The sequence below is a fragment of the Triturus cristatus genome, chromosome 6, assembly GCF_964204655.1.
Source record: "Triturus cristatus chromosome 6, aTriCri1.1, whole genome shotgun sequence".
Taxonomy (NCBI): Eukaryota; Metazoa; Chordata; class Amphibia; order Caudata; family Salamandridae; genus Triturus; species Triturus cristatus.
Genome location: NC_140589.1, coordinates 1192548053 through 1192565492, shown reverse-complemented (window position 1 = coordinate 1192565492; position 17440 = coordinate 1192548053). Strand labels below are relative to the sequence as shown.

At 47.8% G+C, this 17440-nt stretch overlaps 1 protein-coding gene across 4 annotated transcripts in view; it reads left to right on the top strand.

The window, feature by feature from the left end:
- SMOC2 (SPARC related modular calcium binding 2) overlaps positions 1 to 17440 on the top strand; it is a 1475178-nt gene that overhangs the window by 314871 nt on the left and 1142867 nt on the right. The gene's annotated exons all lie outside the window — the stretch shown is intronic.

Sequence of the window (17440 nt, the reverse complement as noted above, 5' to 3'; positions counted from 1 at the left end):
GTACCTGGTAACTCCAATACATACTTTAGGTTTAAAATAATTGTCTAACTGTAACAATGCGATTTCAAACACATTAAAATCCCCAGCCGTAATGTTACAAGTTAATTGGTGAAAAGTCTTGATTCCCATAGCACCTAGAGCATGCAAAAGTAGCCTTTTCTTTTGTTCTGCTGACATTTTCTTTGCTTCATCCACGGCCTCAATGTAATTGACAAAATACACCTTCCACTCAGACCACTTGAGAGAAGGCTCATTTCCTGTGGCCCAAAATGGTTGAGGCGAAGAAATGCTAAATTTAGCGTTATTTGGCTGAGCAGAACTTTCTCCCTCTGTAGGCATGATGGAACTTGAGAAAGAACTTGAAAAAAAAATAAAAACCACGAAGGAAAGTCACAGTCCAGAACAGACTCAGGAACCAAACAAAAATACTCTTTAAAATACCTTCGTACGATGTACACGCCACGCTGAAAGTAATCCCCTTTTTGCAATAAATGATGAAAAACGCTGCAATCTGCTTCCGATCGGCGCTTGATTCTGTTGCTTTCCCGGCTCCGATCCTCGGTAGCCTAGCAACCCAAACACCCAAAATGGCCGCAAAAGGGAGGGACGCAGCGTGGTGACGTCGTAGAATGCGTGCTGAAGCTGACGAACGATGCGTCCGTGTGATGGCGCTCTCGTCCGTGTGATGACGCTCTCCAAACTCACAGGCAATCACAGAGGAAGAACGCAGAGGGCGTCAACAATCACAGCGGAAGAACGAAGAGGGATGACAGCACTCTGCCGGAGCTCCGAGAACGCGCTTGCCTCCAAAGTTCCTCGATCCTTTGAACAATGCGATCTCTCAACGGCAGAGGTATTTATTTATGATACATACTGTAAAAGCCACAAAAGTCCCGTGTAAGACCACTGCTGCTCGTAGCTCGCAGGAACACGCCGGAAACAGGTCACTCCACACGGCTTTACCATAGATTCATTCTTCCTCAATACTGCTCCGAGCACGAGAAATCTCCCAAAAATGATCCAAATGCAAAATCCACCTTCACGCGTGGGCTCGATGCTCCTCAGCACCTCAGTCGCCAATTGAAGTAAGGACGCTACAGCATTTGCAAGTAATTCCTTTATTGCTGAGGAGCAACAATAGATACATCCTTCTCCTTCAACCACGAATACCGGTCTCCCTAGTGGAACCCGATATCCATTCCAACCCAAACAATTCCAACCCACGAGGATGCACAGTAACTAATAGCCACGCGATGCGCAACCATTCGTTACCTAGCAACACATCAAAGACTTGCCCAACAAGGTGTAATATTCCTCCACTGGGGTTGTACTTCCCGCTGACAAATGAAATCTTCGGTGGGCTGAAACGTAGAAAGACTTCAGTGCCAGAGAATATAGTTTCACTACTCGATGTCTAATAATGCTGCATCCGGTGATGAAGAAAAGACGTGTGTTCCAGCTGTAGCCTTCAAATTGTTTAATTAATTAATTAAAGATCACGCCCATGAAGAGCAGGAAGGAGCCACTGTTCTTGCTGCTATCCAGTGAGGCCATCCAGCAGGAATGCCTCTTAAACAACAGCAAGCACCATGGCAACAGAACTCAACGGTGCTATACTCAAAATATACAAGATAACAAACAAGTGAAGTGACAATTTCAATACTAATAATAAATAACATATGAATTCTTCGCAGGTACAACCAAATAGTTTAAAAGCATACTACAACACTGACCTTTATTCTGCCTCTTTCTATTTGTTTCCGACCTTTTTTCTGCCTCTTTCTGCTCCTTTCTCACCTTTATCTTGCATCTTTCTGCTCGTTGCTGGCCTTTATTCTGCCTCTTTCTGCTCATTTCTCACCTTTATCTTGCATCTTTCTGCTCGTTGCTGGCCTTTAGTCTGCCTCTTTCTGCTGGTTTCTGACCCTTATTCTGCCTCTTTCTGACGCTTTTTTTTTGCCTCTTTCTCCTTTTCCTCATGAACTGGGGGAAAGCCTTAAGGCCCCTGCTGTCCCAGCCGGTTCCAGACTCTTGCAGGAGCTGGCATTTCTCCTGGAAGCAGGGAGATGCTTGTAATAGCAGCTCCCTTCTTGCAGTAGCAATGTTTTCATCTGTTTCCCTGCATGCATATTTACATGCAGAGAAGCCGATGAAAACTCCGCTTCCTGCAAGCAGTATCTGTATGACATCTCCGGCTTGCAGAAAGTGGGGTTATGTTTGATTTTACTTGGTGGGAGCTGTCAGCTCCCACCAAGCAACATCAAACCGCTCCCTCCTGAGGGTGGTTACCTTGGGAGATAGCAGAAGCTGGCCCTGGGGTGTTAGAGTCCCCAGGGCCATAAATGGCTCTACAAGGGGGCACCTTGTAGCCCCCTACATCATAGGATTTAGCCTTGGGAAGGTGATGGTCCAGGGCGCTCTAGTAGGGAAAATCCTATTCTATCTGGAGTTCCACTAGACCGTGTGTGTATTGTCACGTATTTAGGTATATCCCTCATGGAACAAATGGGATGACAAACCCACAACATGCAGTGCAGGCTTAAGATGGAGCAAACATCGAGAGGAATCATCAAGACACTGCTGAGTTCCCAGTTTCGCCCGACACAGCCGGCTCTGGAGATATATAAATTACAGGCCCTATGTATTGCTATTTATGCTGCAGAGCTTTGGAGGCATTTGAGTGTACCATCGCAAGCTGCATTGGAACATAGGTTTATGTGCCAGCTGGTTGGAGTCCCTGTGAGCACCACTGTGATACCCCTATGGCTGGACTTTGGGCTGAGACCAATCACAGACAGTGTAGGATTATTTCCTTAGTTATACTGGAGGCGGATTTTCAACTCTAGACTTGAAACTTATAGAAAGGGGTTTGAAGAGATTTTATCCCTCACTTGTGCCATTGGCATTCCATGACTACAATTTACAAAGGACTCCCTTCAGGAGATCTGGAGGACTCAATTGTGGGTGATCCTAGGAGTGGCAGGGTCTGTTTCCAAGTCGGCATGATATCTGTTTACTGGCTACATATGGGCTCTCTTAAATTCTCAGGTGAGCCACAGAACTTTAACAGATTTCTTCCTTCTAGTCAAGGACTCCTATTAGAAAGAGGATTTCCTTGACAAGATTGAGCCACCCCTGGCCAAACGCCTTTATCTGCAGTTTTGATACGGATCACTGCATGAGTTTACTGTTAATTGGTTGCGTGCACCGGGTAATAGTGATAGCTGGTGCCCGGTATGTGACGCTCCACTGATGCCATTGAGCATGTACTGTTTTTTTGCTCAACCTCTAGGCCAAGCATGACGCCCTGGTTGGTTCTGCTATGCAAGAACCTGAGTGTCAGGGATTATGAAGAGGCCCTCAGAATATTGAGAATAGACACAAGTAAACCATTGGTGTACTTACTCACTTGTTATTTGTTGGGAATGTGGAGACTAAATGCAAAGACGTGCTCTCTCTGATAAATGAGTGAAAGGTGGCCAACCTTTAGTGTTTTTACAAACCACTGTATGAACAAATATTAACTATGTCACACCCTATTTAACTGTGTCAAATTCAAAGGGAATAATGTGTTTGTCTAAAAATTCATTATCTTACCCCAAGCTTCCCTATGCTAAGATTGTATATTACCGTCCGGTCAAGTAATAACGAACTAATTTAAGCACGCTTGTGTCGATTTATCAAACTTAATTGTGTATGCTTGAGCGATATTTTAATCATCAGATTTTACTGTCTTTTAAGTGTTTCAGATATTTAATTGTTGTATGTGCTTTTATGGCCTTGTGTCAAAATAAACATTTTCGAACAAATGGTTACTAAGATTAGAGACCACAATTCTGGAACATTGTATACAAACAGCCACAAAATTGAAACTCTTTTTCATCAACATTTTTCTGTAATTTACAAAGAAGAATTAAATCCCTCAGGCAGTGAGTGATGTCCTTAATTTTCTGGCTCAGGTTCCATTTCCTTCACTTACTGCTGAAGTAGCAGCCAATCTTATATGCCCAATAGAACAGGATGAACCTGAATCTGTGGTCAAGTCCAGTGGTTGCTGGTGAAATTTGAAAGTGGTGAGGCGTAAACTTTTCAGATGCATGTTAAAAGAAAAACATGTATATGTGTACATTCTTCTTCTTTTGTTACTCCCATTTGTACTTAGATTTCCCATTAGGACTTAAAAACAGCACTCAGCTGCTCTTTCAGGTTCACCTTTTCATGTGAGTGCGTACTTTTCATTTAAAGTTGATGACTGTAGCAAGAATAAAATATCAATCAGCTGGTGGTGTGATTGTAGCTAAAGTCATGGGTGATTTACATTTACTGAATTAGCAGTGTGTAATGAAGGCCCTAGCTCGTTCCGTGGATATAGAGGGTTGCTTCAAAAGTAAATAAATTGATGATAAATAATAATACCCAGTGCTTAATTTGTTAAAATTTGTTCAAGTGCCTAAATTGTTTATTAAGCAGCCACCACCCAATTCTACCACTGGCACCAGCCGCTTTCATCTTGTGGAGAAGTGTGGCTCAATGGTTAGAGTGGCAGACCTCGATGCAGAGCACTGGTCCGGGACCAGGGTTCGATTCCCGTCACGGCAGGGTCTCGGGCTATAAATTCCGCGGACCGGATATTCTCGCCTCAGTGCCTATTCTAATCATGGGTCCCACGCTGCAACTCTGGGCAATAGCTTGCTTAATCTCCACAACGGCCCCAACAGCGCTGGGATGCCTGGCCTCACCATGGGGGTGCCCAGGAGTGGACACCTCACATGGAAAGCCAGGAAGGGTTCCACAGCGGTATGAGTAAAAGCGCCAGGATGCCCCTGTTGGGGGTGGCAGTGCGCTATACAAGTACAAACACATTTACATTTACATTCACATCTCTGCACTACCCACTTGCACCTCTGGCAAGGTCCAAATATGGATTGCAGTGAAATAGCAATCCAGCCTACCTACATGAAGGTAACTTTGATGCCATCCATCCTTTCACTCGTCCACTCTTCAACCAATCTATTCACTTATCCATCCATCCATTTACCCTTTCAGTCATCCATCCATGCTTTCCCTCACCCATCCATCCATCCATCCATCCATCCATCCATCCATCCATCTTTTCACTCATCCATTGCTCTTTTCACTCATCCATCGGTCCACCCTTTCATCTAGCCATCCATCTACCCACCTTTTCACATATCATCCACTCTTTCACTCATCCATCATAACATTGATCCATCCACCCTCAGCCCTTCCATCCATCCAGCCTTTCCCTCATCCATCTATCCATTCACTCATTGTCCATCCGTTCACTTACTCATCCATCCATTCTTTCTCTCATCATCCATCCACCCTTTCACTCATCCATCCATTCACCCTTCCACTCATCTATCCATCCGTCCATCTTTCCTCCGTTTCACTCATCCACATTACATTCCCCCTTTCACTCATTCGTCCATGCATCTATCCATTCACCCTTTAACTCACCCATCCATCCACCATTTCACTCATCCACTATTTCACTCACACATCCATCCATCCATCCTTCCACTCACTCACTCTCCCACCCTCACTGGGCCATAAATGAAGCCGTGTTAATTAGACTTACAGCGATTATTCCCCTGAATTCTAATTTTACTTTTAATCATGTTCCTTTGTACGTGATACCAGCACAGTGAAAGTGTTTGTGATGAGAGACCAAGGGGATCTCAACATTCTGTACAGGATACAATGTTAACTTAAGTTTAGTTTATTGCATAGTTAAGAAAAAGCAATGCATAAAATCAGATGGATTTAAAACCGTGAGGGTACATAACATTTTGAATATACATATATAAAATATACAATTAGTTCATCTTAATACTTTCAGAATGATAAATGCTGTACAATCAAGCTTGTTTGTACAGCTGGTAATGTTCTTGGGCCAGTACTTTCACTGATACATATTTTTGTCAGTGTCCCCTCTACACTCGTCCTAGTGCATGGACAACTTGCAACTGGGCATCTGTTACGGTTGGAGGCGTGTGCATTTTATCACCGGCTAGCGTTAGGAATCTTACCAGTCTGCAGTTCAACTGCGGGTTCCCCGGTCCAAAGCAGGCCAACATTGCTTGCCTCCGCAAGCGAATTCGCCTTTGGCTATAGGAATCCTTTAACTGCTGCCTCCTTTCCTTCAGCAGCTCCTTACAGGTGCAGAGTAGGTGCAAAATGTCTTCTGTTCTGTTATCCCACAGGCAGCAAGAAGTTTGAGTTAGGTCCCTCAGCCAAGGTGGAAAATTCAAGGGACACGGGAGTCTACCCAGGTGGTACTTCAAGAATTTTATTTTACTAGTATTTAAGATAGCCCAGGTTAAAAAAAAATTCTAGCTAAAAAGGTGGCTTTGTCCTCTACAAGTGAGAGCTGTTTAATTGATTTCTATGCCAGTTTCTTAAACGCTGAGTGGTGGATGTGTGTGTTCCAGAGATGTGAAAGGCCAGTGACCACCATGGATTCTTGGAGGTAGCTTCTTGCGGGAGATATGTCTTTTTGTTGGAGTTCTTGCCATAGTAGTTGATTTAAGTGTTTGGGGTGGCATTCCTGATCTTATTCCAGCAGATAATGTTTTCTCCTTGCCTGGCCAAATATTGTTTAAATAGGCCGAACTCCAGCCTTATCTGGGCTGGTGAGGTATAATTTGGGACGCTGAACATGATTTTGTATGCCTTAACTAAGATGCTGTGCAATGGATTGGCATCTCTGCCTCGCCTTGATTCACTGCCGTAGCTTAGTGTTGGAATAATTTTAGCTTGTGCAACCTTCAGGAAGAGGCTTAATGTGGGCCCAGTCAGTTTTGATTTGAGGTTTCTTAATGTTATTACTAGTGCCATCTCTTTCCTTTTGATTCCCTCTTTCTGCAAAGAAGCCTTCTTTGTCTATGATGATGCCCAGGTACTTGTAGTCACCTGTCAACTGTATTCGTGTCATTCCCAGGTTCCAGGATCTGGGTGTTTTCCTCTTGTTGTTATTGGTCACTGATCGGGTTTTCCTGTAGTTGACCTTCAGGTTATTCTCCATGGCGTAGTCCTGCATTTTGTTGAGGAGGTGTTGCAGGCTCACCTGGGTGTGACTAACCAGGAGTATATCATCAGCGCACTGGTGGCTTGTTAAAGTTTTTCCTCTCAACCTTGGGGCATGGGAGTTGCTGGTGTTAAGTTCCTGAGGAAAGTCGGCCAGGAATAGATTGAATAAGGTGGGAGTGAGCACACACACCTGCTTCAGGCCTTTGGTAGTTGGTACTTGTTTGGAGAGGTGTGTGCCAGCTCCTAGTTTCACGTGTACCCATGAGTCTTTGTGGAGAAGTATCAGCATATTTAATAGAGGATATAAAGGCAGACTTTCCATCCACTTAAAATAAAGCATTAATACCTAAGGTTTAGAAGAGAGGTGAGTGAGCAGCAGAGGTGACCTTTGCATCGGAGTTCAGCAAGCACATTGCCAAGCTGCAGCTCGATGCAGTAAGACTGAACACAGCTCCAATGGCACTTCAGCGCTCTGTCATCAGCATTGTCCATCTGCTTCCTATTTGAATAGCTGTCTAGTAACAACAAGTGCAGCTTGCCATGCGGGGCCTCTCCAGAGTGTGGCAGACAAACAAGACAACGTGCTTCCTGTTCAATTCATCTGAAGCATAGAGAATCTGAAAATGAGAATGCCAGGCTCCTCCTCCAGCCTGCCCCTGAACATTGCAAAGCAAACCAACAGTAGATGAGAATGGAGGAGGAAGGACCCGCAGGTGTTACCACCCACTATTAACTTGCACTCATCTGTCTGCCTCATCCCCATCTGATGACATCTCTGGAGCTGTGCTAACCCCACCCTGGGCCACAGCAGTCTGCACCCAAATACAGAGCTCTTCAGCACTGATGAATCTTGCCTCTCCCATTACCATAATGTCACTGCTCTGGCTTGTGCCTCAAGGGCGAGGACTTCTCCGACCGGTGCATGTGCAGGGTTCTCTAGTCCGACCGCCATCCTATCGGAGGTAGGACCGCCCGACAGGATGTCGGCGATCCCACCATAGGCATTAGGATGCGACAGCCACCACAGCGATCGCAAAGCCTATATTTTGTATTGCGGTGGTTGCAGCTGGCTGCAGCACATGCCGCAATGAAAAAAAGGGCACACCTGAAATATCCCTGCACTACATGGCAGGCACCATGCTCTACCTGCAACATGGTGCAGGGATATGTGGGGGGCACAATATGTGTCCCCAAAACTAAGGGCCAGGGGGTAAGTGGAGCCTGCTATGGGCCCCCAATGTCCCTTTCCGACAGCCTTTTTATGGTGGGTAGACCGCCATGAAATGGCTGAGGAACGGTACATCATAATCCCTACTGTGGTGCCTGGTAGGCACCGCCACCGCTGTAGGGATATGATTCCCCTCCGATTCACCAGGGAGCTCAAGGAGCCCGTTGGATGTGTGACAGTCGGTCTTTCCGACTGCTAACATCATATTACAATGGCAGGCGGGAAACTTGCCTACGATGGCGGTGAGACTGCCACCGGCAGCCCGTCAGTGGCGGTCTCGCCGCCATTGCAATCAGCCCCTATGTTGGATTCTCCTCAGTAGTTCTAGCCATTTGTGGGTTAAACCAAGAGGCGCTCGCTCGCGCTTGGAGATTTATCTTGACATAAAATAGCAAGCTCTGTTAGATCATCTGACTGCCCTGAATTTCAAATGTGGCTCAATAACTTGAACAAGGTTTATATCAGAGACTATTTTCATGCCAAAAGGGTGAGAGGGAAGAAAACGTTTTCAAGATCTGGAGATACGCTACGCATTTTATAAACTCATTATACTGTCATGCTATAATTCAAATTTGCTGTTTAGTTTTTATTTTTTTATTTCACCATTGGTAAAGTACATTTGTACAAAAGTATTCATAGATAAGTAAGTATACAAGGAAGCATTCCTAATCAGAAAAAATAAAAAGTTGAGAAGCACAGTGCATTATGGATAGCTTACAAAGTATAATAGCACCAAGACAGTTACACATAATCAATATATTGCCCCTAGGGCCCTGGGTCATTAAGTTGTGCCTAGAGTTATTTCAGCTCTAGTTTTCGAATCAATTATAGGGGCCCAGATAAGGTTTCCTAGTATCCTAGCCTTCCACCCTTTCCTCTCATATAAACCCTGTTCCAAATTATACATAGCTAAGAGTCGTGTAAGCCATTGTTGAAATGTGGGGGGCTTAGGGTCCACCCAAGCGGATGATATGCAGATTCTGACCACAGCCATGGCTAGAAATACAAATTTGCACTGAGCCAACAGTGTTCCTTTCCGAGCCATGTCTAGTACCATCAGCTCGTTTGTGAGCTTTATGTGAATTCTCAACGTTTGCTCCAGAAATTCTTCTATGGCTCCCTTTAGAGGATCCAAAACCGGGCAAGAGGAAAACATGTGAACTACTTCTGCATCATCACCATGACAGCGGGGACAAGAATACCATCTACCCCACCCCATTGATCAATCTTGGCCGGCGTGTAGTAAAGTGAGAAGATTGTTTTGAATGTGTTGTGCTTGAAGGCCAGCTACCCTCATTGAGATTGTCAACCAGTAATTGCCTCAGCCCGCCTTAAATCTGGATGATAGTACACCCATCTGGGTTTCTAACTGCTTCCATAACTGGATCTTTAGAGAAAGCTTTCCCTCCCCCCTTCTTCCTTGCGATGGAGTTACGAATCTGGGGGTATCAAAAAAATTCCCTACGATCAAGATTGAAAAGAATTTGAGCCTTCTCAAATGAAATTATACCATCTAAGTCAAAGAGATCCCCCATCTTCTTCAACCCCAGAGCATCCCATCGTAGCATAACCCCATCGTGGAATACCTCGGGGAGCATGGAATTCCCAAATAGAGTTGTATAGTAATTCATTCTTCCTAACCCCAGCTTATTTCTAATGCCAGTCCAAACTGCTGCTGCACCAAGGGTCTTGAATTTAACTTTTTTGTAGTAGCTGGCTTCACTGAATCTCAGAAGACAATTAGGGGCCTCTCTCTCTAGCAATAGTTCATATACATCCGGAGGAGCATTACTTCTCCACCGATCACTGATCTTCCCGCCCAGTAACCCTTGAAAGTATTGGATTGCCGTGGCCCAGTAATACATTTTCAGGTCCAGGACCGCCCAGCCCTCCCTTTCCCTGGATAAGGACAAATATCTAAGAGCTCTTCTAGTCTGTCCTGCGCCCAAACAAATCGATTAATCAACTTCTCCATTTCCTTAAACCAATGGTTCTCAAATTTTAGAGGTATCGTCATAAATAGATTTTAAAAAATTGGAAGAAATATCATTTTAATAATATTACATCGTCCCACAATTGAGAGAAGCAAATTATTGAACCTATCTAATTTGCTGTTTCAATCACATGCTGAATGTTAAATAAAAAAGTATAAAAAAATATTGGGCACAACTGAGGACAGCGTTTTTAGGGAGCCATACTTGTTTGGAACAGATTTTTGTTACAGCACAGGTCTCAAAATGGGGGTTTAAATTCCTGTAATATGCCAGATGTTTAACCGGCTTTCCAGCTACCTCTAATGCAGGTTGCCAAATCCGCCAGAATGAAAGCAACCTGAAGGGGAGGCTCCACTTTCTTCTTGCAGAGGAACCATTTGCCCGGAACCTGGGCTCCCAAATGTACATCGTGTCAATCACTTTCACGTATTCATGGGAAAGGGAGGTGAGCAGATTTTCTACCGAAATGTCCGTATACAGTCTCCAGGGAGTGTAGGTATAAAGCCTGCGCCCCTACACTACAAATCAGCTGCCATCAACCGTCTGTCTCCCCATACACTGGTAAGATGTCAGGAGCTACCCTTCCTTGCAGACTTGAATACCCCTCGGATGCGCCTCCTGTCCACATAAGCCATGTAATGTACTCTGCTGTGGAGCAAAGAACTTGTCAAACTGAAGTCCATTGGGGGCAGGGGGAAAGCACTGACTTAATCAGACAAAGCTGAACACTTTGAGCGTGGTACAGCTTTCTGCACAATGAAAAAACCCTTTCATCACTACAGCACACAATAAGCTCACCTAGCCGTCATATATGTTTTAAGCGACTCTTGCTTTGGTTAACTAGGCCGCTCATTACCTCCTCGTCAGACCTCCCCGTCACAGTCCTTAACGTATGAGCAATAGCTCCTCCCACAGAACTTCCAAGCAAAACTCCCTTAGCCCATCCCTATCCTCCAGGATAACCCCTGAGTTACTGCAGCACATCCTGTTGTTTTTTTCTGCGAACTACTCCATGCGAGACTCTCTCCTGGAGGTGCTTGCTTCCTTCAGTTCGTGTATCAGGTAAGTGTGCAGCGGTCAGCTATAGCGACCGTTGTGTGGTGTTGGGCTTCAAGTCCCTGCTTTAGCGGGACTGTGCTTTCTTTGTTGGGCTGCCTGTTGCCCTCATTGTTGCCATCCCAAGGCCCCTTCTGTGCCCCCCCCCTTCTTCCGGGTGCGATCCCTACTTCTGCGGGACTTCCTGGGTGGTTTTATGGACCTCCTTACGGGGTTGTGTTCATGCGGTGTTTAGGGCCGCGCTTTCCTGGTGCACCTGTGGCGTGGTGGGACGGCCCCTCCTTGGGGACGGGGTACGCTCTGGGTGCTGAGTGCCGGACCGGCTCCTTGGTGACTGCGAGCATGCCAGTCTACGGAAGCTGGTTTGGACATGCCGGGTTGCTTGATGCCTCAGGCACTTGCGCCTTGGCCTGGTTCTACCGCTTTGATATTGAGTTACCGTGGCCTACTGGTTAGTGTCACAGACTCTTCCTCCACTGAGTTCCACTGTTTGTGTGTTCTCAGTCACGCATTATGACGATGTTGTAGAGTGGCGGCGGTCTGCTTTGGCGCCTGTTGTGTGTGGTGTTGGGCTTCAAGTCCATGCTTTAGCGGGACTGTGCTTTCTTTGTTGGGCTGCCTGTTGCCCTCATTGTTGCCTGCCCACGGCCCCTTCTGTGGCCCCCCCTTTCTTCCAGGTACGATCCCTGCTTCTGCGGGACCTCCTGGGGGGTTTCTATGATCCTGATTGTAACCGCGGTGGCTGTGGTTTTTTGGGCTTGGGTATCCACTTGACCTTCCCAGCATTCGTTAGATGCACCGGCAGTCCCTGTTCCTGCAGTACGTTGATGTGTCTGGGGGCTTTTTTCACCATTGGTCAGCGACGAGTGCCAGTGTACCTTCGTGTTCATGAAACTGTGTGAATGTGGCTGGTGGGGGGTTGAAGGATGTGGGTATCCATTCCTTTCCCCCCCGTTTTTGGATGCTGGTTACCTCTACGGGGGTTCTCGGAGGAATTTCCTTCTGCCGTGGTGATGGTTACCCTGCAGGCGGGACTGGCGTCTCGGGCCTGGTAGTTGCTGATGATGTGGCTCTCTCTGATCCTGGGTACATGCATGTTGTGGGTCCTTTGCAACTTCGAGCCTTGTGGTTCATTTGGCCACTTGCTCTGTCTATCTGGTGCAGTCTCGGTTGTAGGACTGTCTGGGGTTCTGACCGGCTGTTGCCTGTGGAGGGTCCTCTGAGTCTTTGACAGGGTGGAGTGCCGGTTGCGCTTCCCGGCTGTCTTCCCCTTTGGTTCTCTTTGTGCCATGGCGGATGTTGCCTCGGTGGCGGCTGGGAGACAGTTGTGCCTTCTGCCTTGGTTTGAGGCAGCTGCACCGTGGGCTACTCTCCTAGGGTTTCCTTTTTGGCTCCTCCTTGTTGGGGACCAGTTGGAGGCTTTGGTGGTGGCAGTGGTTGGCTCCTGTCCGCTCCTCGCGGACGGGAAGGTTTGCTGGTTTTATGCAGGCTTTGGGTGGCATTTCAGTCGTGGCTGGCCGCCCTGCCCTTTCACGGTGGGAGACGTTTGGGGTCCCTTCCTTCCACTTCTCCTAGGGTCGGTGGGGTGCATCCTGTTCTGCAGGTACTCCTGTTTGTCCGTCTGGGTTCCTGGGGGGGGGGCTTTGGTGAGCCTCCAGGAGTTGTGTTCCCGGCTGCCCCGGTTCCATGTTTTCCATTCCAGTGTTGGGCTCTACTGAGGGGGGTTCAGGTCCTGGTTTATGGGTGGCCAGTGGTGTGTATGCCTATGGCTCTGCTGGGTCAGGGGGGTTTACTTGTTCCGGTCTCTGATCCCCTTACGCTTTGGGGCTTCGGTCCTGTTCTGGTTCTGGGGACGGTGTAATTGTGCTTACCTCTTCGTACCTTCGGGTTGGTGTCTCTTCGGATGTTAGTGCCCTTCCTGTCAGTGGCGGTTTGTCTGGCTTCTCTGCCTCTCGAGGGCACCTACTTTCGTGTACCGTTGCACATGGCATTCCAGTGATTTCTCTGGTTTTGTGTGGGCGTCGCTCGTTGCCAGTTCCTGGTATTGCTCTTTGTTCTCTCAGCCTTGCCTGGGATGTTTTCCTAAGGTTTTGGGCTCCCTTGATGGGGTTGTTACGTTCTTGGCGGTTCCGGGTGTTGCCTTCCTTGGATGTCTGTGTTAAGTATAAATGGGGTGGCCCATAAATACTACCTGACCTGGGTCAATAGGTACATTATATAGCATAGGGTCAAGGTAGCGTACTATTTTGAACAGAGCGAATTAGTAGTAGCAAAACACACAACATTAATTGATCTGGTATGAATCCAAATATTTTAATTTTTAGAAAAAAGGGAAGAAATCCCATTTGCAGTTGTGCTCACCGAGCTCAGAGCTTCTTCATCTAAGTATTGTTTGTGATTTGTTCCCTCGTCTGCAAGACATTCATGCTGCATGCATAAGACATAAGAGCTTCATCAAGCCCACACTTAATATCCACTCGGCGGAGGTCTCCCGTCTTTCCAAAGAGAGTGCTCCTCCCAGTCCTGAAGAAGACCCCGCTGAAAGGACAACAACCAGTCCTGCCCACAGGGGGCGACATTATTTCAAAACAATTGTTTGTCCATTTGAGTTATGTGTACCCTCCGGAACAATTGATCTCGTTGAGGCTGGAATAGAACTATACTATGAAATGTTGATGTATTTATGTCACTAATACCTTTTCCCTGTCCCTTACCCTCACTTTACCACTGAACCCCTACCTCCCCCATTTTTTCCACTTCCACACTGAGAGCACTGCAGCATATTGTACTTTAATTACAATGAATATCAGCGTTGTCTTTGAATGTTAATGCTTGAACACAACTGCAAATGGGATTTCTTCCATTTTTTCTAAAAATTTAAATATTTGGATTCATACCAGATCAATTAATGTTGTGTGTTTTGCTACTACTAATTCGCTCTGTTCAAAATAGTACGCTACCTTGACCCTATGCTATATAATGTTCCTTGGATGTCTGGTTGTTCTCTTCCTCTTCTTTCCTTGCAGCTCGTTCACGTGTTCGGGTGGTCCCTGGCCTTGGCAGGTTGCTGTCGATGCCCCTCTCGGGGGCTGTGGTTCCTTGGGTGGGGTCTTCCCCTGCTTGCTGGGATTGGCTTGCCGGTCGGTGCCTTGCTGCCTGTCCCTGTTGCACAGGCTGTGGGGGGGTTGGTCTTCCCTTCTTCCGGGGCTCGACTGTGGTCCCAGGTTCTGGGGTTGTTGGCTGCTGCTGCTGTGATGTTTGTTCCATTGGGCCGGTTACACTTAGGCCCTCTGGGGTCTCTGCTTCTGGGGCTTTACGGTCTGAGGTCTCGGACATGCTGCTCATTGTTTCCGAGGGGGTGTGGTGCTTTCCCTGGAGTTCTCATGGTGTCTGGTGGTACGAACCCTCTTGCTGGGCTCTCCCTTTGTGTCCCTGGTGCTGTGGTGCTGCCTATGGGGGGGCTGCTGCCTTACCTCCCTGAAGCACCTGTTCTCGTCTGATCTCGGATGTTACTCTGGTTCGTCCCTGGTTTGTCCCTGGATGGGAGACCGCCTGGGTATACCGGGTGCTGTAGGCTCCGCCGGGACTGGTGGCTCTGTGGACTTCTGCGCCCACTGCTGGTGCATGTGTTCTGCCTCGTGGTCACAGGTTCTGCTCCTGGCGGGTCCACCCGGCCTTTCCTCCATCTGAGGTAGTTGAGTTACGTTCCATGGTGTTGGGTGACACTGGACGTTTGTTCTTCAGCGCCCAGATGCCTACAGTTGGAGGTGCTTTGTGTAAACACGTTCTGTTATGACGTGGTGTGTCCTGGCTGCTGGCTAGGGAGTGCCGTGGCCTCACTCTCCTTGTTGGGGCTTCTGTTTTGCCAGGGGACTACGTTGGCCTTGTTGTCTCTGTGGCCGTTGCTTCTGCCGGTGGTTTTCTCTTGGCGGCAGGTTGCCTGTGCGGGGGTTTTCCCTCCCTGTCGTCTGTCGGCTTGCTGTCAGCGGTGTTTGGGTGCTGTTGGTGTGGTTTGGGGTCCATGTGTTGGGCTTCTTTACTGCCCCTGTGCTCACCATGAAGGTGGGGTTTTGCTCGGGTGGCAGCGCTGTCTTTTCTGTGGGGGGGAGCTTGCCGTATGCCTTCCTCCGATGGCTCTGCTTCTGTAGATCCTGCTGCGGGTCATGTTGGACCGGGCTTCTGTTTTCTTGGGGTCCCCTGCTTGGAGAAGGAGGCCTCGGTTCCCTCTGTTGTTGAGGTTGGTGGTGGGCCCCTTGCTGGCTGTTGCCGCTGGTTCCGGTTCCCCTGGGGTTTCCTCCTCTGTCCTGGGCTTGTGTAGTCTGCTTGCTTCTGGCAGGTTGGCTCTCTTTCTCTGACTGTCACGGCGCCCTTCGGCTCTTCTTTCCTGTGCTCGGCGTTGGGTACCGTTTTTCTTGGTTGGTGCTTTGACGGTGGCTCCTGTGCGTGGCTTGGATTCCTGGATTCTGGCTTCACCTTGGGTCTGGCTGTGTCCTCCTTGCAGGCTCGGTGGGTGGCGGTGTGGGCCTTTCGGTGTCTGGCCTCTGCGCCTGTTGTTCCTTTGCTGTCCCGGTTGTTGAGGTATGTTTCCTCTTCTGTCTCCGGATCCTGTCCTTTCCGCCTGGTGGGGGTCTTCCGTTGGATGGTGTGGGCTTCCCGTCTGCTCCCTTGAAGCCTCTGGCAGCGGGGTCTCTGCCTTTCTGCTGATCCTGCTGGTTTTTCTTGTCGCTTTTACCTCTGCCTGTGGTGTTGGGCTCCTTGCTTTGTTCTGAGCCCGTTTTTGGGCGTTTCTTTCTGGTTCGGGTCGTTCTCAGATCTGTTCCTTCCTTTATTCCCAGGCTCCCTCCTCGTTTGCCTGATCGGACGGTCTGGTTCTGCCAGTGTTCTGTCCTACTCCTCCTTCGGGGGTTGTGGTGCGACTGCACTGTTTGGATGTTGTTCAGGCTCTTGTGGTGTCCTTGGTTCGTGCTCCCCTTTTCGTGGGGTGGCTTCTCTTTTTGTGGCCTTTGCCTAGCGCGGCCGGGGTCTGATGCGCCTCTTGGTCGGTGGCTGTGGTGGGCTCTGGAGGCGTAGTGTGTGGCTGTTTGGTGCGGGGGCTCCTTCCTGTGCTGGTTCGGGGGGCGTCTGTCTGAGCCCTACAGGGCTGCTGCTTGCGATTCTCTGCATACCCTTATATCCCATTTTCATTGGTTGTGGGCCTGATGGGGTCTACTGTTTTTGGAGATGCTGACTTGCATTCTGTTCAGGTGGGGTGACTTTCAGCTTGTGCTGTTGAAGTTTGTTTCCTGCTTTTTGGTGAAGCCGATCCTTGCTCATACGTTAAGGACTGTGACGGGGAGGTTTGACGAGGAGGTAATGTCCGGTTACTTATCGGTAATATTCATTACTCCGAGTCGTAGACCTCCCCGTCACAGTCCTGGTTCCCATCCCTCCCTCCCTGTTCGGCTTCTTATGCTTGGTGGTACAGGATGTGCTGCAGTAGGTCAGCGGTTATGAGCCACAGGATGTGGAAGTGGCCTGGAGGATAGGGATGGGCTAAGGGAGTTTTGTTTGAAAGTTCTGTGGGAGGAGCTATTGTTCATACGTTAAGGACTGTGACGGGGAGGTCTACGACTCGGAGTAATGAATATTACCGGTAAGTAACCGGACATTCCACACCAGGATGTAGAAATTTGCAGTGAAAAGAATGATGACTGATGCAAGTGTGTTTCAGTGGATTATAGCAATGAAGGGGATACAGACCTACGGGCTGATTCAATATGTGTAACTACATGAATATGTAATGTGCATCATGCACAAATTGACCATTAACATGTACTGCCCAATCAGTGGTATGTTGTTGAATTACACAATAATCCTACTTTCATGTTGCACGTGGATAAGAGCAGTTCATTGACTATGATTTATTGTCAGTGCACCTTGGTGGGCGGGCTTTGCAATGCGCAGTAAGGGCTCTGCAATGCGCGGCAAGCATGGCATCTCTTTTCCAACCAACTTCCTCATTGACTATCAGCCCACTGGTCATGACAAGAGTTTAGTTGCTCAGTTTAAAATTAAGGACGTGTATCAGTTATGTTGAAATATCATGTGTAACAGCAAATGTGAATTCGTA